The sequence below is a fragment of the Coenobita brevimanus genome, chromosome 79 (assembly GCF_032717465.1).
Source record: "Coenobita brevimanus isolate Jiangsu-jjx chromosome 79, ASM3271746v2, whole genome shotgun sequence".
NCBI lineage: Eukaryota > Metazoa > Arthropoda > Malacostraca > Decapoda > Coenobitidae > Coenobita > Coenobita brevimanus.
In genome coordinates this window covers 29,485,099-29,511,689 of record NC_137032.1, presented here as the reverse complement: position 1 = coordinate 29,511,689, position 26,591 = coordinate 29,485,099, and positions in this window count along the sequence as shown.

The following is a 26,591-nucleotide window of genomic DNA, read 5'->3' as shown; positions in this document are numbered from 1 at the left end:
TTGGCGCTAGCAAGAGTAAACTGAGAGAGAGAGAGAGAGAGAGGTCACCTGATTGTAGGGGTAATTCATGTTATTTGTAATTGATTTGATCGATAAAATGCTCTCCTAAGGTGAAATATGAAGAGAAAGCAAATTAGAGTCAGATGAAAAGGCCCTGAGGAAACATGTATTGAAGACTGGTGAAAAATAAAAATGTAACTGGGGAAAACGCAAGGAAAGGCAGGACGTGGTAAATGAACAGAAGAGGGTAGCAACTACAATATCATCCTCATCGTCATCATCATCAATACCACCATCGTTATCATTACCATTATCATCATCACTATTTTAATCATCACCATCATCATCATTACCATCATTCTCGCCATCATTCCTCCTCCTCTTCCTCCATCACCTCCTCCTCTTCATCCTCCTCCTCCTCATCATCATCATCATCGTCATCATCATCATCATCATCACTGTCACCTTTCCATCTCCTCCTCATTCTCATCCATTTCATCGTCACCACAATAAACTAGTTCATTAATAGATGAGTGAAACAAAAATGATTTTACGCGATGAAAGAGAATGAGAACAAGAAGAAACAATGTTAGGAGTCAATTAATACGAAATGGAGGGGAAGGGAAGGAAGAGGGAGAAGGAATAATTAAAAAAGAAAAGTAGACTATCTGTGTGAGTGTATGTGTGTGTGTGAGAGAGAGAGAGAGAGAGAGAGAGAGAGAGAGAGAGAGAGAGAGAGAGAGAGAGAGAGAGAGAGAGAGAGAGATGGTGGAGTGAAGAATTAGGCAAGAAGGAAAAGAAAAAAAAGTTTATGACAGTATAATACGAGAAAAAGCATATTGAGAAAATTATAGTATCAAACCCATTCTCTCTCTCACTCTCTCTCTCTCTCTCTCTCTCTCTCTCTCTGGGGATACAATAGCTTGGTGGTTGTGTTTGGACTTCACTACCCTAGGGCTGGCAGTTCGAACCAGCACCAGGGTAGCGTATAATTGTTGAGAGATCTGACGGTCTCTCCATGGATTTCTCCCTGACCTGCAAGGCTGTGGTCCATCGGTTCTAGCTCCGGGGATTCTCCTCTCTCTCTCTCTCTCTGCCAACTTCCCTTCGATTATCCTGATATTTCTCGATCGCATTCGGCCTCTCGATTCAGCCATCAATACTATTCAAGCCCTCTCAATAATGATAATTGGATGATGGTGGTGATGAAGATGATGATGATGATGTTGATGAAGTTTAATGAGGAGGAGGAGGAGGAGGAGGAGGAGGAGAGGGGAGAGGAGGAGGAATTGACTTAGCTTAATGCATCTTTACTACACTGCGGACAAAGGGCAGGTAATCAGATTTTAATAACTTTAAATCTTATCAAGGAGTATGGTCAGAGATAAGAAGAGTTTCTTTCAGGTCTCTACTCACAGGAACAAAAGGGATGTAAAATGTCCAAGAGTCTAATCGGTCCGTGAATCTAGTTAGGATTCTTTTAGCTGCGAACTGGGTGTGGAAATCAATGCATCACCAACTCCCTAGCGGAGAAAGAGAGAGAGAGGGGGGGGGGAATATGTGTTGCTATAGCCAGAATTTGAGAAGATATGGAGCATTGTACTGATGGCCTACAAATTTGGTTGACTGAGAAGGAGAGAGGAGGAAATAACCACTAGGGAAGGAAAAAAATATATTAATGTAGAGAAGAAGGTTTAAAAAGGAAGAATGAAAGGGGGAAGCCTGAGGAGAGAGAAGAGGAAATGGTTACAGGAGGAAGCATGAACGGCGGAAGACAATAGAGAGTCGAAACAATGTATTGATATCCTTCAAAACAAAGGACTTTGGAAGACAAAAGAGAGTTCAAACAATGTATTGAGATCCTACAAAACAAAGGACTTTGTTGAAGGACGGAGGCTGGGTGACATGGGTGAGGGAGGAGAGGTTAATTTTTGATGGAGGGAGGAAGAGAAGAGATGTGAGATAGAAGCGAAACTGGTGAGAAAAAAGAGAAGGGAGAAAGAGGAAGAGAATCTGGAACAGAGGTACGCGGACAGTGATCAAGGGAAAGCTTAGGATTGATAAAGAGGAGGAAGAGTAGAAAACGTGAAAGGAGGGAAGCTGGAGTAGAAGAGATTTGAGGGGAAGAGTAGGGAAAGAAAAGAATTGGTAAAAATAGAGAGTCGGGAATGGGATGAAGAGAGGAAATGAGAGAGAAAGAGTACGGCTTAAGAGAAAAACTGTTAAGATCTACAGGTGAGATAAAAGAGAAAAGACTGGGAGAGGGAGGAAAGGAGAGAAACGTATAGACAGAAATGAGAGAGAGAGAGAGAGACAGACAGACAGACAGACAGACAGACAGACAGACAAACAGAGAGAGAGAGGGGTGAAAGAAGGGATGGTTCGAAAAGCGGAGCTGGGAAAGGAAAGAAGGGGAAAGAGGAGGGAGAGACAGTGGGAAGGAAGGACAAGGAGACAGGAGCGACATAAAGAGAGGAAAGGAGAGGGGAAGTGAATTGAAAAGAGCCAGAGAGGAAGGAAGGGGAGAGGAAAGGGAAAGAGAGGAGGAAAGAGAGTGTTAAGTACAATGTATGTATGTATGTATATACCTAAGCTGCTTCCTCCAAGGAAAGGGAGGTAGCCGAGACAGGACGACACACTCCCAATTTACTCATCCACTCAAACACATTCATGCACATCTTAGCCCCAAAGGGCAGAAGGGACAGACCCTCACCGCGACACACCGCACGAAGGTCAACTGCTCAGTGCAGTCAGTGACATCCGCAGCAGGGCCCGACAGCAGAGCTGGTTTACCCCTGACACATCATAATAGACCCATCTCCTTACCCGCACTTGACCTGATCAGCTGATCAGACCAAATGCGGGAGAATATCCCCTCAGGGCTGCGTCATTATTTATTCATTCACAATTTCTCTCCATTTATTTCTGCCATGCATAGCCACTCTTCCTTGCTCAACAGACATCTCACTCACATCCAACGCTCTCTTCACCTTGTCCATTCGACCTATTCGTGGTCATGCTCTCAGCCTTACACCTCTCACATCAGATCTAGTTATCTTTTTCACCAATCACTCATTATCCATTCTCTCCATATGCCCAAACCATCGCAACATCCTCTGCTCAACTCGATCAGCCATCTCCCGAACAACTCCAGTTCTCCTTCGCACTTCATCATATCTCACTCGATCCATACACGTCACTCCACACATGCTCCTCAGACACCTCATCACCATTACATTCAAACTTTTCCTCTCTTCTACACCCATATTCCATGATTCAGCCGCATATAACGCAATCGGTACCACAGCACCATCATACAGACTTCTCTTTACATTCATTTTAAGCGATCAACAACTAAACACTTTTTTCATTCCTCCCAGCACCTTTCCTTCTTCATTCATTCTAAACTTCACTTCTGCAACTATTCTTCCATCCACAGCAACATGTGACTCTAAATACTTAAAACACTCTACCTCCTCAAGCAACTCACCATTTAAAACTATATTCATTCTCCTGCCATCTACCGACCTCGTACACTTCATAACTTTTCTCTTATTCTCATTTACTTTCAATTTCCTCCATTCACACACCCTTCCAAACTCCTCTATCAACTGTCTCAATCTCTCCTCTGAATCAGCCACCAGTGCAGTATCATCTGCAAACAGCACCTGCTTCAGATTCCACTCTCTACCATTAACATTCACCAGACTCAAACCTCCACCGAAAACTCTCGCATTCATCTCCCCTACAACACCATCCACAAAAATATTAAACAACCAAGGCAACATCATACATCCCAGCCGCAGCCCCACTCGCACTGGAAACCGATCACTCACAGTATTTCCCACTCTTACACACGCTCTACTATTTACATAAAAACTTTTAACCCCTTTTAGTATCCTACCATCAAGTCCATACAATCTTAAAACAGTCCATAAAGCCTCCCTATCAATTCTATCATACGCTTTCTCTAAAACCATGAATGCCCAAAACACATCCTTGCCTTTTGCTAAATACTTTTCACACACTTGTCTCACAGAGAACACCTGGTCCACGCATCCCCTCCCTCTCCTAAAGTCACAGTGCTGGTCACCAATCACACCCTCTGTACCCTCTCAAATTCTCTTAATTAACACTCTACCATACACCTTACCTATAACGCTCAACAGACTTATACCCCTAATGCTAGTACATTCATACTTAACACGCTTGCCTTATACAACAGGACCACACAAGCACTTGCCCAGTCAACTGGCACCATACCTTTCACAAAGCACACATTCAATGATCTTACTAACCAGTCAACAATAGTTGCTCCACCACCCTTCAGGCATTCCACAGCACACCCATCCATACCCGCAGCTTTCCCTGTTTTCATCTCCTTTACTGTCTCCTGCACTTCCTCCTTCGTGATCAAAGAATCATTCAACTCTCCCAACACATTTATTCCTTGCACCCTTCCATCTGCCACAATCTCAGCCTCCCTTTTCTCCTCTATATTTAACAATCTTTCAAAATACTCTGCCCATCTCTTCCTTACTGCATCCATCTCAATTAACATCCTTCCATCCTCTGCTTTTACTCGCTCTTCCTTCCCATACTCTCTCTGTCGCACCCTTTTCACCTCCTCCCAAAACATTTTCTCTTTCTGTTGAAAATTCTCAGTCAACTACCTACCCCACCTCTCATCTGCTGCCATTTTAGCATCACGCACAGCCCTTCTCTCCCTATTCCTCTTTTCCCTATACCTCTCATATGACACCTTATCCTTCCTCTGCAGCCACACTTCATAAGTACAAAGTACAAAGTAAAAAAAAAAAAAAAAGAGCAACAGACCTAATAGTCCTTTCATGGCTCTTTATTACAGAGAGGATTTTGGGTGTGATTTTTAATTCTCTGAGGTGAAGATAAGGTTGGCAAAACAATAAGGCTATCCCCCCGTCCATGCCCACCAAACTCTCCAGCCTAAAAAAAAAAACAGGAAAAAGGAGGACGACTGTCATGAATGGTAGAAAAATTATCATGGATATTTCATAAGTGATACTGAAAAGAATGAACTAGTATTATGACAAGGTGGTGGAGTTCGTGTTTGGCTTGCTGTAGGGTTTGCTTCTTTCACATGTATTTGATGCAGAAGGGACCTATACCCTCGAATGCGTGGAAATAAAATCCCTCCAGAAGATTGCTAGAGGCAGCAACCGCATGTACTATTGCGGCCAGGAGTTCTTAGCCACCCTCGTCCAGCCAACCCGTGTATGTGGCAGAATCGCATTCACGAGCACAGAAGTTGCCTTTGATGCATTTCTGTCGAAAAATATTCCTTCAGCTTTGGGCTTGTACTAATGGATAAAGCAATAGTAATATTTACTTTGAAGGTTTGACTCTGATAACACGAATATATCATACTGATTATTTAAAAACTTGTTTCTCGTATAGAGCCAAGCAAGTGACAAATATGTATATTTGGTTCCACTCCACGACTTCCTGTAGGTTTGAACCAGTAACACAGAGTGAACAAGTTCGAGACATTCATTTGTTACCAGGGGAGAGAGAGAGACAGACAGACAGACAGAAAGAGAGAGAGAGTGTATGGTGGGCGCCTGTGAATTTTGGAATAATGAGGTGGAGGCAGACTGGCGCAGGGAAATGCAAGGGATGAGAAACCCTGGATTCCTGTGATCCATTGAAAACAGGCCACAGTGTGAATATTTCTTCCATCAGTCACTAGAACTTGCCTTGCTTTGTGATATATATATATATATATATATATATATATATATATTTTTTTTGAGGGGGGATTGCTTTCTTTGGAATAATGAATTAGAAGATAAATGCTGTTGATTTAACAAAAAAAAGTGCTTAAGAAAGTAATTTGCCTCTCTGTCCAGAGAGAGATATCCAGTTAATGAGAAAAATACTCACGAGTTTGCCAATAATCTCCAGGTGCCAACCACCAGAGAGAGAGAAAAAAAATGCAAACATAAGGCATTTAACAGATGTTACGTGGCCTGCCAAATTATTTGACAAAGTAATCTGGGGTTATCCTAAATAAAACCCATCTTTCATTTTGTCCGACGAGACGTTATCCTGGGATAAATAAACTCTTTCGTCATCAGCCAAAGGAAAAATTCCCTGTTTAGCTCGAGCACCTTATTTACTCGTATCGCATAAAGTCATGTGTATGTAGCCGGAATGAAGCCCCTTACCTGCGGCCTGGCAAACTCCCTGTAAAGAGTACCCGGTACTATTTTCTACCGACAGACTGAGTTATGCGGTGAGACTCATCTTTCGTGTGAGGAAATCCACCCCGCCTCTGTGTGTGTGTGTGTGTGTGTGTGTGTGTGTGTGTGTGTGTGTGTGTGTGTGTGTGTGTGTGTGTGTGTGTGTGTGTGTGTGTGTGTGTGTGTGTGTGTGTTGGATTGCGAGTCATCTGACTTGTGGAGCATGGTATGAGGGTTGGTAGGTTGGTGACTGGGTGGGTGGATTGGTTAGTGTAGGCTGGTTGTTTCACAGGCGGATTAGGTGGAGTGGGTGGGCGAGAGGGAGGGAAAGGGTTGTTGGGCTGGTTAAGTGGGGTGGAGTGGGGTTCGTGCATTGTTTAAGTGGGGTGGGTGGTGGGGCTACCTGTAGGACAAGGCAAGAGACGGGTTTGTGTCGTCCTACTTTTGAGACACACTGTATTCAGTAAGGTTGTGGGTATGTGCGTTGATGGGTGGGTGTGTAGGTGGATGGACGGACTGTGGGAAAACAGGCCACTGGGATTAGGTGATTTGAGTTAATGTCCGAGTTGGGAAAATCGGTGCACAGGGGATATTATTCTGGAATCATGCTGAAGTAGGTATATATATCCAGTGGGTTACAACAGATCCATCATGCAATACGTCTGTTGGTTAAGAGGTCTGTGTTTCAACTGCACGCATCAGTGGGTGATATAACCACGTCGGATAACAGGTTTATGGGGAAAATAGGTTCATTATGAAAATTACATCCATGGGTATACGTCCATGTTGGAAACCTGCATCCATGGAGAGATTCAAGGTCGACGGAGAAATTGGTCCGTGGGGAGAAAATACATCAATGGGGAAAATTAGTTCCTGGGAAAATAGGTTACGTAGAAAAGTAGGCGTCTTTGAAAAAAAAAAAAGTCATTAAGGAAAATAGGTCCAAGGGGGATTGTGCTCCGAGTGGTGAAAATGTCCATTGATAAAAACATTCATGGGGTGATAATAGGTCCATAGGGGCATACACGTTCTGTAAACATACATGGAGATATTTACAATAAATGGGACCTAAAATATCCAACTTTTAACTACGATCGTTGCCTGGATTTAGGCTTAAAACTGCACACCTTGGACCAAACAACCATTAGCCAGACCTTATTACCACTTCGTCATCCAGTCATTATATTTCATAATTTACCTTCATTTAGTCATTTAGGCATAGAAAGCCAACCGAAACGAAAGGAAAAATCCCTGTTTAACTGTGTTGAGCACCTTATTTCTCCACCTCATTCCTCTAAAATTCACAGGCACCCGCTACTCTCTCTCTCTCTCTCTCTCTCTCTCTCTCCTGGTAACAAATGAATGCTTCGAACTTGTTCCCTCTGTGTTCGCTGGTTCAAACCTACAGGAAGTCGTGGAGTGGAACCAAATATACATATTTGTCACTTGCTTGGCTCTATACGAGAAACAAGTTATTAAATAATAGGTATGATATATTCGTGTTATCAGAGACAAACCTTCAAAGTAAATATTACTATTGCATTACCACTTCGTCATCCAGTCATTATATTTCATAATTTACCTTCATTTAGTCATTTAGGCATAGAAAGCCAACCGAAACGAAAGGAAAAATCCCTGTTTAACTGCCTTGAGCACCTCATTTCTCCACCTCATTCCTCTAAAATTCACAGGCACCCGCTACTCTCTCTCTCTCTCTCTCTCTCTCTCTCTCTCTCTCTCTCTCTCTCTCCTGGTAACAAATGAATGCTTCAAACTTGTTCCCTCTGTGTTCGCTGGTTCAAACCTACAGGAAGTCGTGGAGTGGAACCAAATATACATATTTGTCACTTGCTTGGCTCTATACGAGAAACAAGTTATTAAATAATAAGTATGATATATTCGTGTTATCAGAGACAAACCTTCAAAGTAAATATTACTATTGCTTTATCCATTAGTACAAACCCAAAACTGAAGGGTTATTTTTCAGAAATATATTTCAACAGAAATGCATCGAAGGCAACTTCTGTGCTCGTGAATGCCACATACACGGGTTGGCTGGACGAGGGTGGCTATGAATTCCTGGCCGCAGTAGTACATTCCCCCATACACTTAACGCCGTACCATTATTCTGTTCTTCCCTTGCCCAACCCAGGTTTCGGCAGGACGGTCATTCTCTCACTGTGTGACGCACAAGCAACTCCTGTGATCACCCTTCCGACCTCTATGAGTTGGACACGGGTATCTTCTTAACTTACATTGTTTATTTCCTGGTTTTATGGAAAGTCTCCATCTTTTGGCAAATGCCTTTGTTCCAATTTAATGTTCCTGTTCTTCTTAGTTTTTGTTGTGTTTGTTCCCTATCCTGTGGTCACACATGGTGCACAGTTTTTTATTATGTATGTGTGCAGTGGGCTGCTTCTGCTGCGCTATGTTAACCTGGAGCTGAAGTCATTGAGGAAGTGTATGAGGTCTGTGTATTTTTATTTTTAGTTTTGTTACTGGCCCTTTATTGTGCAGTGTTTTGACAACAGCGGAAGACTACCTCCATCATGTGGTGTTCATCCTAGGCTCTGCTCGCATGGGCCTAGAAACATAGCGTTGCCCCTTCTGTGCTGTTTATCACAAGTTCCCAGTTTTGTTCCCTGGCCTGTAGCCCTATGGGCCACAGCTGTCTGTCTGCACAAGCATGGAGGGCTAAGTCCACTATACAATGTTCGGCCGGTGCTCAGGTCATATTGCCCTCTTTTCCTCTCTTTTGTTTAAACTGTAGAGTGTTGCTTTCACCATGGAGGACAGATTTCTATCTACCTGGCCATAGCAGGCTATTTCTCTCATGTTACACTCACCCTAGACTATGTTTGCCTGGGGCTTTAGACATAGTTTGTCTCTTGAGGAGTTAGTTAGGCTCAGTTCCTAGATTGTTTTGCCCTTCTGCCACACATGGCATGCAGTGTCTAGTCTGAACAACTGTGGCAAACTCCTTTCATCACTACAGTAGCCCAGGGCTCGGGCCATTGTTTTATTATTTACATTATCTGTATTATTTGGTTTTAGCTTGGCTGTTGCCTGTCCCATATTGTGCACAGTTTTCAGTCTGCACGTATATGGTGGGCTACTTTCTTCCCACTTTATTCAGCCTAGGCTTTGTTCACCCAGGGCTCTGCTGCTGGGCTCCAGCCATGGTTCTTTTTCCATTGAGGTTTACCTGTTCCTTTGTTTCTGTTGCCAACCTTCTCCCTTTTTCCAGGAGGAGGGAGGGGGTGTTGACTGCCCCTGCTCCATCCTTACATTAAATTACCCTGACTATTCTTGCTTCCCACCTGTCCTTCCCCCCACCTTCTGCTTGTCCCTGGGCTATGATTCAACCCTCTTGTCAGTTGGCTAGGATGGCTCCTTTGTGCAGAACTTTAGTTAGTCCCACATGAGGGACTAACGATGGCAGAAGATGGGAGGTGGAAAGGGGGAGGTAGCAGCCCTCTGTTTCTAACCCCTATGTATCCCTCCACCTCAGGCTGATGTTCCTCTGCTTCCTGGAGTACACTTACCTGGTGGACCATTGAAGGAGGACCCAAAATTTAGCAGCTCACCATGGGGGATGCAGGCTGGGTTGGGAAGATGGTGAGATGACTGAATCTTAGTTTCTGCTGAAGAAAGAGGTACAGTGACGTGGCTTCCTCATCCAACACTGCCTCTGCCTATCAAGGCACAAAATGAGGGAAAAGTGGAAGTCATAGGGGAGAGCAACAGTGGCACCACTGATGCTGACACCACATCACCTGGGGGAATGGAGGGGAAATTCATCACCTGGCCTCTACAGCCATTCATAATACCCAGATAGATGAGGGAAGGACGTGCCATGAACCTCATACCCTCTTCACCGTCTACCAGACCATAGCAAGGTCGGGCAGCAGGAGAAGCACAATGAGCAGAAGCAGAAAGACTCCACTGCTGCTCCAGGACTCCCTCCACTACACATCGCCAACCCATCCCCTGAGTGGAAAGTGGCAGGGGAGAGAGAACACAACTATTGATTTCAGGCATTCTTAGTTTGCCAGCCAGACTCACCCTATCATTATGACCCCCCCTTCACCTTCCACTGAATCCTTGGTTGGGGAACCCTACAACAGGCGGTCACAGAGCTACAGTGGGACCAGATTGCTGGACGCCACTTCTCCTCTAGCTGTTCTCTGACACTGTCCTTTAACTCCAAATTCCTGGGCTCTTATCAGTCACTTGACAGGGATTCCCAATTGAGTCGTCTGGTCCAGCAAAAGACTCCCAGCCTGACACCATGCTCCTTCTCCTCCATACTTGACAGATCACCTGGTGGTGTTAATCAAAACCCTACAACAGGTAGTCATTGGGCTACAAAAGGACCAGGATCCACCGTTACTCCCAAAGTCCCTCTTAAATTCTGTCCTCCTGTTCCCTGTCCTCAGGTTTCTGTCGTTCATTCAACAAGAATTTCTGGCCAGGAGGTCGGGCTGTAGGTAACCACTATTACCAAGTCAGTGAAAAAGGGGATAGAGTTATAGTCTCCTCCTTCAAACCCCTGCCTAGTGACCCCAGGTGTCATGCATCCCCAGTGATAAAATAGCAGACAGGGTTGTTTGTAACTAATAATGCCCTATGGGACAGATCAAAGACTAAGAGCCAGGTGCCTGATACTGAACGGTGCCCACCAGCCCCACCTGCCATATACAAAGGCACAACAAACCAAGTGATGCCAAAACCCAAGCACCTGAGTGTTCGGTCAGAAGAATCATCATCTGGCCAGTCATGTCACTCCGAGCATCGAGATCAATGGGGGGGGGGGGGCAGTATGTATTGAGTGACAAGGAGCATGATAGAGTGGAAAGGGAAAAACAGCACCATTTTTCCTCCCCACCATGTCTCACACTGCTACCAGTATTCTCCATACCAGAGAGTGGTGGGGGAGGGCATGCTTTGTCACTGATCACAGTCGCACTCAGCTCGCCACCAGCCTTCGTCTTCCCACCATTCTCTTACTCCACCTTCCAGAAATCATCCAGTGTAGTCAATCAGTGCACTTTAAGGACCAGACACTCTTCATGGCAACCAGTCTCAATGGACTGAAATCTGCTTGCTGTGGGCTTGACTAGCAGAGCTACCATGGAGCAGACAGACAAGTGGTTTTCGGAATGCTGGGACATTGAGCTAAATTGGGTCCTAACCCCACAGAGAACAACATCGGTCCAAGTCTGCTCGATTGGTCTGGTGAAGGCACAAGCAAGAGAAGGCCCTGTACTATCAATGCTGCGGCCGCCACAGATGGCTACAACACTGTAGGACTCCCCTACCCTTCCTCGAATTATGTGATGTCATGCAGTGAACAGCATGTGAAGACAGGTTCCTCAGGTGTCAGTGGCAAAACCTCTCTAATCCTGGGCTAAGTTAAACCATGACAGCTAAGGCATCAGGAAGGTGATGTTCTTGGAGGAAGTTGCCCCCACACTGACGTCGGTCCATATCTTGCCACAGTAGGTCAGAGTATTTGCCACAGTGCCTCGCCTATTGAGTTCTCAGCATCACTGGAGGCTGATGAGACTAATCTTCACTCATCTCCAAAGAACTTCTCAGAGTCAGTGTTGACATTAGCCCATCTCCTCCAACTCTGTCTCAAACAAATGGCCAGCAACCTCCACATGTGTCATAAAGACTTTGTAGTTACTTGTAGAGAAGTATATTTTAGACTTGTGGTCGAGCGGCTTTTATATCTTGTAGTAGTTTCCCCACCAGATGTCATGTAGTGACGGGAGAGGTAAAGAATAGTATGGGACTATTTTTATTTGTCTTGGAAATATTAAACAGGTATAATAGTATAAGTCCTGGGTAGCTACCTCCCTGTCTCGCTATCTCTCTCTCTCTCTCTGTTCTAAAGCTAATCTCCGTCTCGACCTCTCTCTAGGGTCGCTTGTCTCCTTCTAAACTCTCTTTCCTAAAATCTCGTGTAGTAGGGTGTGTGTGTCACGTATCTTCCTCATGGCAACAGAACTTTCTCACGAGAGGACTGCTGACGGCTAACTGAATCATCATCTTACTGGCCGCTGTCGTCAGCTTTCCTCCGTGTAAGCGTTTAGCGCTGCTCGCTTCTCGCAAACACAACACCTTCTCATCATTTGACTTCCTGCTTCTATCTGTCTCTCTATCTATCTATTTATCTATCTATCTATTATGTAGTCCTATATTTGCTCGGCCGCGCGAAAATGACGTACCATCGACATTTAATAGTTATAATATATTAATACATACTACATACACATTATAATGAACTTATAAGCTAATTAAGTGAAATACATAATATTGTAAAGTAACATAATTGTATGAATATTGTATACATATATTATGCATAGTAAATAGTGATTATTCAGTAATATTACCTTTGAAATAAGTTGAATACATATTGGAATAAATGCATTAAAGTAAATTATTTAACTGTAATACAGTATGTACTTGGGTTATTATAGTGAAATGCATACATGCAAGAATAAAAATAGTTTAAAATTAAGATTATTGTAAGAGTTACTAATATTTCATTTAAAGATAATGGTACTGGTCTGCCATATATGGGTCATTCTTCTTTGTGTTATTATTATTATTATTATTATTATTATTATTTATTTTTTTTTTTTTTATATATATAATTAATACTATATACAAAATATATACACTTCATTCAGGGTGGTTAACTGTGATGTTAACTCTCCCCCCACTAAACAATGACTCCAAATTAGCAATTCTTGCATGCATTCTGTGCATGGCCAACAGCAATACTGCAACCACAATGCAGATAATTATGAAGACAGAAGGTGCTTGGCTATACACATAATATGGGTTGAACATACTCAAACTCAAATCTTCCCAGGGCTTCATTGTTTCATTGATCAGCTGCATAGTTTCAAACTTAGGTGAAGTCAACTTAATACTTGTGCTCATATTTAAGTTCATATCAGGCAGTGGGTGGAAATGTTTGTGTGTATGGTTGAGAATGGCGTAGTGATTGATGGTGGAAAAAGTAGACATGGATGGTGTAAATACCGCACAGTAGTCTGGTGCTATGTATAATACTGAGGCTGATGTATGAGATGGTGGTATATCTGGACAGACTATGTAAACTGATGTGTTATGAGGGAAATAAAAAAACTGCGAGTGTCCAATGCGTTGATGGTGTACAAGTTTATCTGGAGCAAAAGTGAAGTTGCAATGATGATGAATATTGTTATTGCTGATGATAGCCATTTCACAAGGGACCGTATCAGTAGGCTGAAACGTGAAAATGTACGCAGGACAAAGATGAACAGCATGTAAGGATGTGCGGCACTTTCGCTCAATCGTTGACTCACTTGCGAAAGTGACAGTGTCTCGTCTCTTGGAGACCATGATGAGTTCGGTGTCTGTGTTGATGTTGATGATGACTAAAGTGTTGTTGTTTCTATAGGGGAAGGGGTGTATTTGGTATACTGTGAACAGGTCTTCCGTGATGAATGGTACATGAACTATCACTGATGTTGGTGTTAGTGTTGCTTCCAAGTACGGGTAATATTGCATAAATTCCCTACTGCGGAACAATGGCTTCAATTTATGTGTATGTATGCCTTGACTAACTATCTGACGTAGCTCATGAACTGGGAGTAAGTCATTTGTGATCTTGCCATCACCAGCATTCGAAATTCCTTGCATAAGTGCCCTGAAATGATCTCTAGTGTTCTCTAATTGTAGTAGAATCGTGTCAATATGTTCTGTGATGATGGAGAAGTGCTGGAAAAGGGTAACGTTACCCTCCAAGTTATTTATTTTATCTATACTCTCGAGAGCTACGTTTTCTGCTTGTTTCAGATTTTTCACAATTGTTTTCATTGCTGAGTTCTGTCCTGTGATGAATTTATCTTGGTATGTTAGTACCTGAGCTATCTTATTAAATTTTTTGTTTATTTCTTTAAGGTCATCCTCTGTAGCCAATCCAAAGATGTTCCCAAGAATTGCGCCGCCCAGATCGAACAAACCGCGCTTTTGGCGAGTACGTGTGATGTTGTTCCTGTCGCTCAGCACCTCTGTTCCATAAGATGGGAGATCTTGGATCATGACGAGCATAGTTGACTTCGCCTGTTCTAGTTTCCATTTCGCTAACTTCACCATTTCATCCACTTCCTTGGTGATATGTGATTGTGAAACATAATTCCCTATCTTGAAGTCCAGAGTTCGCATCGGCGTCGCAAGTCTTTCTATATAAGTAGGTAAGTCATACAAGTAATCTAGACTTATTTCAGTACTCATGACGTCCTTGACGATTGTAGTCGTGGCCGTTGGAGCTATGAGGCATCCTTGTCGTACTATATGCTTGGGGTCTAGGTGCGCATATACCCTTACTATGTATAGGAGAATCCATAGCATAAGTCCCTTCATCGTAACCTACCGAAAAAAAAAAAAATCTATTAATTTCCTATAAAGCTGTGGTTGATGATAGTGATGATGTGCGTTACGGTTGGCTGTTATTTCATTTATAGAAGGAGTTTAAATCGATATTTAATTCCCGTAAATGATGTACTGTAGATTTCATTGGAATAGTTGCACCTATGTTCGATTGTTTGGTATATGACCTTAATTTCTTTTTGTAATCATTGTTGTGTTCTTGCTTGGTTTCTTGAGGTACGTTCACCTGTTCGGTTGTATCCGAGGCTGAATAATTATGTGATAATTCCCTTGAAACTCGTTTTAAATGGTCAATATGAACTTGTTTTTCCTCGCCACTTGAAAGTGACTTAATTAAAACTTTGTTTGCCTTTATGTTAATTACTCTGTATGGGCCCTCAAATTTAGGGGATAATTTATTGTCTCTCGTATGAATGACTCCGTAAACAATGTCTCCTAAGCTGATAGGTGAATCTTTTGCTTTTTTGTTAAATGCCTCCGTCATTTCTTCCTTGGACATCGTTAATTGTTTTTGCACTCTTTTGTGTATGTCCTGGAATTCACGTAAACGGAGTTTAGAGTAATCATCGTAATTGTATATAGGCATGCTGTCACCTTCTAGGAGCTCATATGGTAATTTTTTATCTGTGCCATATATAATGAAATGTGGTGTGTCACCAATGGATTTATTTATAGACCCATTAATGGAGGCCTCTACTCTGGGAATCCAATCATCCCAGCTTGCATAATTTTCACTGAGAATGTGTCGTAGCACATCTAATACCTTTTATTTTGTCTCTCTACCAACCCATTCGATGCTGGGTGATAGGCCAAAACGTTAACCTTTTTAATGTTGTATTGTTTACATATTTCTTGTAAGATCTCAGAATTAAATTCTCCTCCATTATCACTTATTAATACCTTTGGGGTAGTAAAGCGACATATTACATTATCTGTTATTGCCTTTGCTACTGTCTCTGCTGTCTTATCTTTAATTGGAGCTAAAATGACATAACGGGAAAAATGATCCGTTGCTACGAATAAGTATAGGTTATTATTGTATGATAATGGCATCTTGAGTAAATCAACAGCGACAACGTCCCATGGTTGATGTGGTACTGGGTAATTACCCATCGGTGCAGGTGTGATTGGGTATCCTTTGTGTTTCGCACATGATTCGCATCTGTCTATATGATTGTGTATATCTCTTCGTAATGAAGGCCAGTAATATAATAGCTGGGCTTGGTTGAATGTCTTATCCTTTCCAGGGTGTCCTGCATGTGGGCTGTCGTGTATCATTCGTAATACTTGGGGTATCATGTCATTAGGTACTACCAACTGGTTAGTATTTCTTTGGCGTTTTGGTTGTTTAGAGTTAATTTTGTATAATGTATTATTGACCATTGCGAATTGTTCAAGTGGGACATGCAGTTTGGGTAATTGTATGTCATCTCCACTTTCTAACTTGTATATTACTTTTGACCATACTGGGTCAAGTCTTTGTGCCTTTGCGATATCCTCGTGGTTTGGAATATTTCCTTTGAGATCTAACGCCGCAACCTGAATTGTGTTCGGGTTCCTAGATAATGCGTCAGCTACTATATTCATTTTACCTTGTATATAATGTATTTGTACACTGTAGTTTTCAACTGTACATTTCCATCTTGCTCTCCTCCCAGAAAGGAGTTTTTCTTTAAACATACCCACCAGTGGTTTATGGTCGGTGAATAAGTGGATTTCGTAACCATATACCAAATCTCGAAACTTTTGTAATGCAAAAATCACTGCAAGTGCCTCTAAGTCTGTAGTGCTATAATTTTTTTCTGCACCTCTTGTTTGTCTGCTGGCAAATGCAATTGGTTGATTCTTTCCTCTTTTATCTTCCTGCATCAGTACAGCCCCTAATCCTTTAACTGATGCGTCTGTACAAATAAGAAATGATTTCGTGTAATCTGGATATGCTAAACAAGGTGCATTCGTTAGTTTAATTTTTAGATTGTTAAATGCCCTTTTTTGTTCTTCTTCCCATTGGAATACAGCATCTTTTTTGAGTAGTTGGAATAGAGGGAAGGCTATATGAGAGAACTGTGGAACGAAGGACCTATAGTACCCAGCCAGACCTAAAAATTGTCTAACTTCGTCAGTCGTAGTGGGTTCAGGAAAATCTCTCACTGCCTGTATTTTGTCATCAGTGGTGTGAATACCATCAGAACTTAATTTGTGGCCTAAGAAATTTATTTCCTTAAAGCAAAATTTGCATTTAGAAAGTTTAATTTTTAATCCAGCATCACTAAGCTTTTGTAAGAGTAAGTCTAATTTCCTGAGATGATCCTTAATATTCTTCGTTGCGATAATAATATCGTCAAGATAAACAAATATTCCTTGTCCTAAAATTCCGGACAATACGTAATTCATAAGACGCTGGAACGTACCGGGGGCTGTCCTCAGTCCCATTGGCATTCTTGTATATTGATAATGGCCTCTGTTTGTTGAAAAGGCAGTGTATTTACGTGACTCCTGAGATACCGGAATCTGATAGTATCCGTTTAGGAGATCGATGGTCGAGAATATATTATTCTCAGGACCAATATTCTGTAGAAAATCACTTAGCAATGGCATGGGAAATCTGTCTGGGATGGTGTGATTATTTAGTTTACGGTAATCTACTACCGCACGCATTTCTCCATTTCTCTTGGGCACAAAGAAAAGGGGAGCGTTCCACGGAGAAACTGAAGGCTCAATAATTCCAAGCTTTAACATTTCATCGACATACTGATTAGCAAGTGTACGTTGGGAGTGTGGTATGCGATAAGCTGGTACGAAAATTGGTGGTGTTTCTGGGTGCACATTAATCATGTGATTAATCAAGTTAGTACACCCTAATTGTTCTCCGGGCAAGGCTACGGTGTCCCTGTGTGTTTCCAACAGGGTTAACAGATCATTTTCTTCGTCAAATTCACCTGAGTGAATTAAATTCTCTTTTATTCTTTCTCTATCCGTAGATTTTATCTCACTTGTTACTCCACCAATATTTATTTCCTTCACAGGGGCTAAACATTTTTCAATATTAACTATGCAAGTTCCCTTCTTCAACTGAACTTCCCCAGTCATGTGATTAATAATGAATATCTGAGTTAGCCCTTCGTCGTTCGTATGACATAATGCGTTTTCTACTGACAATCCCTTTACTTTACATAATTCTTCTAAGACAAGAACAGTACTATTCCGTAATTTGCTCTTTATGGTAACCTTCATGTATGAATTAGGTGGTATAACCAAATCATTAGTGAGATGGGCTGGAAAAATTGATAAATCAGTACTGTTAGCTGGGTCACTAATTCTGGAGGATGGGGTTGCTGGTGTAAGTGGATCTATACACTCATCTGTTTGTGTATGTTTGTTAAAGCCTTTAATATTACCAATTCTTTTGGCTCTCTTCTACCAATCGGTGAGGGCTCTGAAAGTATTTCCTCTATAAATTCATTATCAAAGTCTATTCCATTCATTTGTGGGAGTATAGTTATGTTCTCAGTTCTCATGGATCTTAAGCCCAGTAACATATGAGCTTTAATTGCTAAGTTTTCAACGATATAGAACAATGCAGAGAATGGTCTTGTAGTTTCTGTGAAACTGAGATTTAATCTTATCATACCTTTTACTGTAATCTCTTGACCATCTACTGTGTTTAATTCTAAATCAGCTTCATCCAGAAAAGTTACTTTCTTTTTATTTTTAAGAATTCTATTTAGTTCTTCATGTGTTATTAAGTTCACTGGAGAGCCTGTATCTAAAAATAAGGAAACGTTTTGATCCTCACATACAGCTGGTATCAAGATACACTCATTTCCCAACATGCCTCCTATGTGAAGTTTAACCTTGTTCTTTTTTATGTTTGTTCGTTTTTTGTCATGACTTGGTCTTCCCCGATTTGAACATAGACACAATTTTTTCTACTGTTTTGCAATCACTAGTCCAGTGCCCTTGGTATCTATGATGCCTACAGTAAGGACCAAACCCTTGTGTCTTTTGATTATCCTCTTTTGCCTTGATAAAGCATTCATACCTTGTGTGTCCTGGTTTTGCACAGTAATGACACAGAATGGACCTATCCCTTGACTGTGACCTACGAGGTGATTTCCCATAAAAAGTGTTGTTTATAGCGCGAGACCTGCTCGGGCTGCGCGAAAACTTATGAAACTGCCTGTAGGAAGGCGTGTGGGAACGAGGTCTAGGCGTCTTTGTCTGTTTGGACTGCCTCATTTCAGGTCGCGATCGATTTTGTTCTCTGTTTGGGGTCGGTGTTGATGTTTTCACAGCTGATACTGTCTCAGGTACCCTGATTCTACCAGAATGTGCATGTGTGTCAACCACACCTGCTTTACTGCACTGCATCTCTACCTCGTTCATTAAGTCTAGTAAGCACATTCCAGGGATGTACGCGATTGTTTTGGCGATCTTAAGGGTTCTATCAGGTAATTTACACAAGGCAGCTACATAACCAATGATGTCCACGACGAGGTCTGGGGACATCTTTCCATCATCTGTTATCCACTTAGAATTCTCCAGAGTAGCTAATAGGGTTCTCTTGATTGTGGAGACATCAGCAGTTATTTCACTGAGCACATGGTTTGTAGTGTGCTCCCTTACAAGATCTACAATTTTATGTAATTCTGGAATTATACCTGGCAAGAAGTTCATACCTCCAGAAAATTTCTTCAGAAATTCAGTTTTAAATTCATCATATGTCCTAGCACGATGTAGCTTATCGGAGCGCAATAAATTGCTTGCTGGACATCTTTCCTGGCTTATGCAAGATGAAAAAATAGCAATTTTCTCTTGTTCATCTAGTATGTGGCGCTTGATGAACATTTGTTCGCACTGACTGATTAATGAAATGACATCAATGCGATCCTTGTCTGTGCCAGAGAATTTTGGGGCAGTCTTATCCTTGTGATACACAAAAACGTGAGGTGTGGTTTTTAGATCAGCAGTATTTGTTTCTTGATTCATATTTAATGATTGCCCTGTTAATTCAACTTGTACGAGTTTATCGTTATGTGAGGGAATGGTAGAATATGTATGACCGGACCGGTGAACCCTGTTAAGTATATTGGCATACGTATTTAAGGCAGCTGCGAAGTCGATACTCTCAACATCTGAAGGGGTTTCCCACTCATCATCCGAAACTCCCGTATTTGTTTCCTTATCTATAACGTGTGGTGTGGGTTGTACAATGGGTGGGCTGTCTCTTAATTGTGAGTCTGATGTTGTGGCAATTTGTGTGTCATCTGGTATTAACGTGGGTGGTTGCGAAAATATTCCTGTCATTAAGATATGATGTTATGAAATACGCCTCTTGTTTATTTATGTCCTAGCAAACTAGATGATTAAATAAGTTGAATATAGCTAATTTTAGCACTGAGAAGAAATGAGCAAGTATAATTTTACCCACTTGATACAGATCGTAGAGGTGTGTCGATACAAAAGTCGATCTCGGAAGAAAATACAGGTTTGATTGAAGATCTCTTGATAATTCTAGTGGTGTGTTGATGGACGATATTACTCAGGAAACTCCATGGCCTGGTATTTGTAGTGGTTAACGGCTGTCCCAGGCAAACCTCAACATAGAACGTCGAATTTCCAACTTAACTGTGAAAATAAGTGAATATGAGTAGGAGCTATGTGAATAATGAGTAATGAGTAGTGGGTGAGAAGTGCCTGGTGTCCGTCACACGTTGCTTGGCATGGCAGACTCGCGTTGTGATGTCATCTCAGCACATGGTGACGTCGGCTTCCCACACTGGTAGCTGTGGTGAGTGAATGAGTAGCGATGAGTAACTTGAGTGAAGACGAGTGAGTAAGATGAGTTGTAAATCGTGTCTCACTCTTCGTTTGTTTGTTCCCTTTATTCTATGTGGAAGTTTTCTCTGTCCTTTTCTCTAGTGATTTATTCGTCGTGGGATGAAGACTGCCGCTACTTGTAGGTGCGTGTAGAAGATTATATAGACGACGTAGAGTTGTTAATTGTAGTTGATTGTAGATGGCTGTAGTTGATTGTAGATGGCTGTAGACTTTGTAGAACTGAAGCTAACCTTGTAGTCTCGGTTGCTTTTGTAGAAATTTGCTTTTAATTCGGAGACGATGTCCGCAGATTTGCTGGTTTGTCGTTAAGCTACTTGCAAGGCGTCGAGTGATCTCTTGACCTCTGCATCAGCGTAATGATCTGGGAGACGGAGGGGGCAGGAGCTGATATTGTTGGTTGTTGTCAATCTTGATATTTTGTAGGAATTTAATGTTGATTCGTAGACGAGGTTCGTATCCCACCGCTGCCACCAAATGTCATAAAGACTTTGTAGTTACTTGTAGAGAAGTATATTTTAGACTTGTGGTCGAGCGGCTTTTATATCTTGTAGTAGTTTCCCCACCAGATGTCATGTAGTGACGGGAGAGGTAAAGAATAGTATGGGACTATTTTTATTTGTCTTGGAAATATTAAACAGGTATAATAGTATAAGTCCTGGGTAGCTACCTCCCTGTCTCGCTATCTCTCTCTCTCTCTCTGTTCTAAAGCTAATCTCCGTCTCGACCTCTCTCTAGGGTCGCTTGTCTCCTTCTAAACTCTCTTTCCTAAAATCTCGTGTAGTAGGGTGTGTGTGTCACGTATCTTCCTCATGGCAACAGAACTTTCTCACGAGAGGACTGCTGACGGCTAACTGAATCATCATCTTACTGGCCGCTGTCGTCAGCTTTCCTCCGTGTAAGCGTTTAGCGCTGCTCGCTTCTCGCAAACACAACACCTTCTCATCATTTGACTTCCTGCTTCTATCTGTCTCTCTATCTATCTATTTATCTATCTATCTATTATGTAGTCCTATACATGTTCTCCAGGGCTCAGTTGGCAACGGTTAACTTCCAAAGGTTACCCTCATTATGAAGCTTTTAAAATTACATTTAACTGGCCGGCAATCTCTACTTTTTCCCACTCCATGACATCCCCAGAGCATTCTCGAATACAGCAAACCACCATGGGGGCGAAGTTGGCCTGGGGGGTGAGGGAGGCCAGTGACATCATGTTAATACCCCGAATATAATACTGGACATTACTTAGGTGAGGGATGTTCCAGGAGCCAAATAATGTCATTCCACCCCCTGGGTGATTTCCTTCTTGTCCATGCTCAGCCATAATGTTACACCTAGAACGAAAGTAATAAACCAGTTCAGTTACCTTAACTCAAGCTTCTCCTCCCATGATATGCTTGTCTCTTTTGAATGGCGCACCTGCCACCAAACTCCTCCTTGAAGTCCATAAGCTCGGCATCTTCAGAGGGAAGGCTTTGCTCATCAGTGGTGGTTACAGTGATGGACAAAGGGAGCCACTGCCAAGGTCCCCCAAACTTGCCTAATATCGTGAAAAGAATGAGAAATGTTTTAGTCCAATTTTAGTTTTATTCTTTAATTTAACATCACAGTTAAGTAAAAAAAAAAATACTCAGAACCTAAACTGTGGTGAAGAAAAGCTACTTCGGTTTTAATATCAGGATATGAAACTCATAGCCTTGGAGGATGGCATGCCTCACCATTCCTCTGATGGAGAAACTCCATTCTGCATTGGTTTTTCACTCATGGTGTTTTTTCTGCCAGGCTCTAGCCTCCCATTGCCCACCAAATGTTGCCGAGGATGTGCTCCACACACTATGGCCCACCTTCTTGAGACTGTGCCAATCCTACTGGGTCTGATAGCTCTAGGAACAGGATGGAGAATGTCTCAGGTTTGCATACTCACTATGTTCTTGGAATGAACTATTGTTGCGCAGGATGGATCAGTGGTGTCCTTGGCACCATCTCCAACTTCACTTACGAAAAACAACATATTAGATTTCAGGCTGGGACCTCTCACAATCCCAGCTTGGATGATATGTGATGTCCATCATCCTCTGTGCCCAGTACATTTGCTGCACGCACCATCTTCAAGTTCCCGTAGGTGTAGCCTGATCGGCGACATTGCACTGTGTGGATTCGGGCACCCCTCTCGCAATTAAGGCACTCTCTAGTACCATCCAGGAAACAATAATGGAAGCAGCACACAACCTCAGTGGATGAGTGGCATCTCTGACATTCCTCTGCATACACACTCTTGCTATAACAGGGGGGGGAGGGGGCAGTGGAATTTAGCAATGTCCTTCATCACGAGATACCTGTATCATGACCTGGGGGATGTCCCATGCATAGCACTAGGCTTCCTTCCACACAATAACAGAGAAACTTTACGTCTCACTCCATAGCCATACATAAGCGATTTACACGCATGCTCTCTTATGCTTTCACACTCGTTCACGCCTGCTAGGAGCCGCCCATGCAGTACACTCCACTTCTGTTGCTAACTGAGCAGAGCAGGGGGACGCCTATCCATTCCCAGAGGTAAAATGATTCACTGCCCTTGAGCTCTCTATCTCCGTGTTGTTTCTCCATCTCGTTTGTGATCTTGACAACCAAAGACAACAAGAATTAAAAAGTGCAAGTGGAAGAAAGTGCAAAAGGGGAAAAATTGAATTTGCTAACATAATTCCCCTTGTATATTACTTGATCTGCCAGTGTCCTTGCCTGGCTCTAGTATCCCTCACGAAGCACAAGCCATGTAATGAACCAGAAGCTGAAAAAGCCTTACACTTTACATATGTTCTCCTCATGAAAAAAAGAGTGGTGCACATTTCCAGTGAGCACTTTAAATAGGTTCCTGTCAAGGAGTAAGATAAAAAAAAGATTCATCACCTTCCTCCTACTCCTTTGGTATGCAGCTAACCAAATGCAAATTGCCTCACCTTGTATAATCCCGGTTTTTAAGCCAAAGGCGAAAACCCTCTTCATGTTAAGAGGCAGTGTTACCATTTATTATAATTACCCACGCTGCTTCGCTTCCTACCCAAAGGTGATTTGGTTTTATGGGAACTACCTGACCTGCTGACACCCGGGTTAGACAAGGGAAGAGCAGAGAAGGAGTAAGGGTATGGGGAGATTGTACATGTGTTTACTAGCTCTGCCAATCATTGGGTTGGAATATACTTCTGCGAAACTGAGGATATACTTCCCTGGTGCATGAAGCAGAAAGTGTAAGGAACTAACCTTACCACTAACCAAAAGCAAATACCCCCTTTTACATAAAGATTTTTTTTGCCTTTGGCTTCAAAGCTGGGATTCTACTTGATTAATCCAGAAAGGAAAATTAATATTATGTAGCAATACTATTGTCCTTCTACTGCAGTATCCATGACCTGAAAGAGGGAAATTAGTTAGCTTTTATATCATTTACCCATGAATGTGCTGAATTTGGGAATGAAAGCCAGAAATTATCTAACGGACATTTACATGTTATTACTGTATTGCAATGTCCGACATTCTCAGGTGTTTTGACAAATCTGCTGAAGGGAAAAGTGCTTTTCTTCGATTGACTGGAAACATTCACCTATAATTTTATAACCATTACCTATACTGTAAAATGATGAATCAAATGTATACTACTTATCAGTCATGATACTGTCGAACCGTATCATATCCTATATAAAGGCTCCTGTCATGTTTGACAGTGTAGGAAAGCTTGCAGACCCAGGTATAGAAAATGCGCATGAAATATCCGACATTTACTTGGCATATACAAGTATGTAATTACAAATATCTCAACCTAATTATATACAATTAACCCCCCACCCGAATCAGTGCAAAAACCTAACCTAAAGAGAAGCAGTCCAGGCTCCACCGAACAGAGACTCCATCTCGGGAAACATATGGAATATATCTGGCTGGCAAGCTGTGTGTGACGGCTCCCTTTAGTCACCAGTTACATGGCAAAATACTTAAAGTCACAGTCACAAATATGAAATTAACTCCACTGTGCACCGATCCCACTTCAGATGCACTGTACACCGACAATATCCTCGTCAACACACAGCTGCTTCGCCGACACTCTCCACTCCCGGTGGTAATCCTGTCTGTGGTGAGACCTGCACTACTCTCCCAGCTGTTGCCTTCCAGGGCCTCTCGTCACCTCTGGTGGCGCGCTCTGGAAAACTGACGTCACATCAGGGAAAAATATTCCATACAAATATACTCAATAACAATTCAGACCCATAATTTGAATACTTGTTTTATAATAAACGAACATTAACAATCATAACCTCAAAAAAAACAAACAAACAAACAAATGAGGTTTTATATATAAATATTGTACTGTAATTCCCATTCTCTTATTCTTTAGGGTAAACCATCATAGTGAAATCTTGACATTATCCCCCCCTTCAAAACAAACAAAGTTTGTTTAAACCCTACTCAAATAATCTGCTATTACATTCTCACACCCTTTAATCGCTTTCACATTAAATCTAAAATTCTGCAAGAATAACGACCATCTGAGTATCCTACAATTATCCAAGGATTTGTTATTCATATATTCCAATGCTCTGTGATCAGTGTAAATAATGAACTCTGTACCATGCAAATAATCCTCAAAATGTTTCACACCAAACACGATCCCAAGAGCTTCACGTTCAACTGTAGAATACTTAGTTTCTCTGTGTCAACTTCCTGCTGGCGTATGAGATAGGAAACTTTCCGTCTTCAAACTCCTGCATCAGCACAGCTCCCAGTCCTGTGGATGACGCATCAGTCTGTAGAATAAAGGATCAGCAAAATCAGGCATCCTGAGCACTGGAGCACGACAAATTCTGTTTTTGAGTTCTTCAAATGCTTGCTGATGTTTTGCATCCCATTGCACGTTGTTTGGCATGGGTTTCTTTGTCAGCTCAGTCAGCGGGAAGGCAATGGTAGAATAGTTATCAATAAATTTCCTATACCATCCTGTCATTCCAAGGAATGCTCTAACTTGCTTCTTTGTTCGGGGTGGTTCTGCATTTAATACCTTATCCAACTTTTCTTGATCCACCTCTATTACATTTTCTCCTACTCTTAATCCTAGAAAAGCTACGGACGTATATCCAACAAAACACTTTGTAGGTCGCACTGTCAACCCAGCGTCCCGAACATCTTGGAACAATTCCCTCAGAACACCGACATGTCTCTTCCAATCTGTCGTGTGAACCAGCAGGTCGTCCATGTAATTATCTCTGTCTTCCTTACCATCGTTGAGTTTCCGCATCATTCGGTTGTAGGAAGCAGGAGAGTTGACCAGGCCGAATGGCATTCTGACGAACTGGAAGCTGCCGTCTAGAGTTGAGAATGCAGTCTTTGGTCTCGACTCAGGATTCACGCCAATCTGCCAGTAACCTTTAGTAAAATCAAATGAAGAGAACATCCGCTTGCCTTGTAATTTTACCATGATGTCCTCCTGTCGGGTCATGGGTTCCACATCAAATACAGTTACCTTGTTCAACTGCCTATAATTGACACAGAACCTTACATTTCCATCTTTTTTCCTTACCAATACAATAGGGGCATTGTAAGGAGATTTGGCCCTTTCAATTATGCCCATGTCCAGCATCTTTAGAATTTCTTTCCTTGCAGTTTCCCTTGTCGCATGTGGCAAAACAGGGTTTCACGTAGATAGGCTTTTCAGTTGTTACTTCAATTTTGTGTTCCTCAAGGTAAGTTAGACCTGGTTGATCTGAGAATATGTCAGCATACTCCTCTACTAATGACTGTAGTTCCTGCTGTTGCTCCAATGATAGTTCAGGGTTAATGTTGACGTCCTTGTAGGTTTCCCGGTCCTCTAATACTGGATGAAGCAGCATCTCTTCTTGATCCTCATCATCGTCCACCACAGCCAAAGCAGAAACCTGTGATTCACGATTTTCCTCTGCCTCTTCATACTTTTTGAGAAGGTTCACGTGAAAGATCTTGTTATGGTTCCCAATCTGCACTTTGTAAGCCATATCACTTATCACTTGGACCACTTCAAATGGCCCTTTCCACTGCAAGAGTAACTTATTATTG